At 54.5% G+C, this 209-nt stretch overlaps 1 protein-coding gene across 1 annotated transcript in view; it reads right to left on the bottom strand.

Moving 5' to 3' along the window:
• LOC119591906 (ankyrin repeat and sterile alpha motif domain-containing protein 1B-like) overlaps positions 1 to 209 on the bottom strand; it is a gene marked incomplete in the record, with an annotated part of 115,155 nt that overhangs the window by 87,731 nt on the left and 27,215 nt on the right.

Genomic DNA, 209 nt, shown 5'->3' with positions numbered 1-209 from the left:
GAACGGCGGGAACGGAGGGAAAGGAGGGCACAGAGGAACAAGGACGCAGGACAAAACACAGGAGGAAAAAGGGTAATGGAAGGTGAGTAAAAAGGACATGGAGGGGACACGGGAAGAGCGTGGGGAGGGGGGAAGGGACGGAGAGGAAGAGGGGGGGACACAAAGAACAAACAAAACTAAGTTCGGTCTGTACAGCAAAGCCAGCTGTT

This window comes from Penaeus monodon, chromosome 29, assembly GCF_015228065.2.
Source record: "Penaeus monodon isolate SGIC_2016 chromosome 29, NSTDA_Pmon_1, whole genome shotgun sequence".
Taxonomy (NCBI): Eukaryota; Metazoa; Arthropoda; class Malacostraca; order Decapoda; family Penaeidae; genus Penaeus; species Penaeus monodon.
The sequence above is the reverse complement of the archived record's forward strand: the minus strand, read 5'-3'. Positions and strand labels throughout refer to the sequence as shown.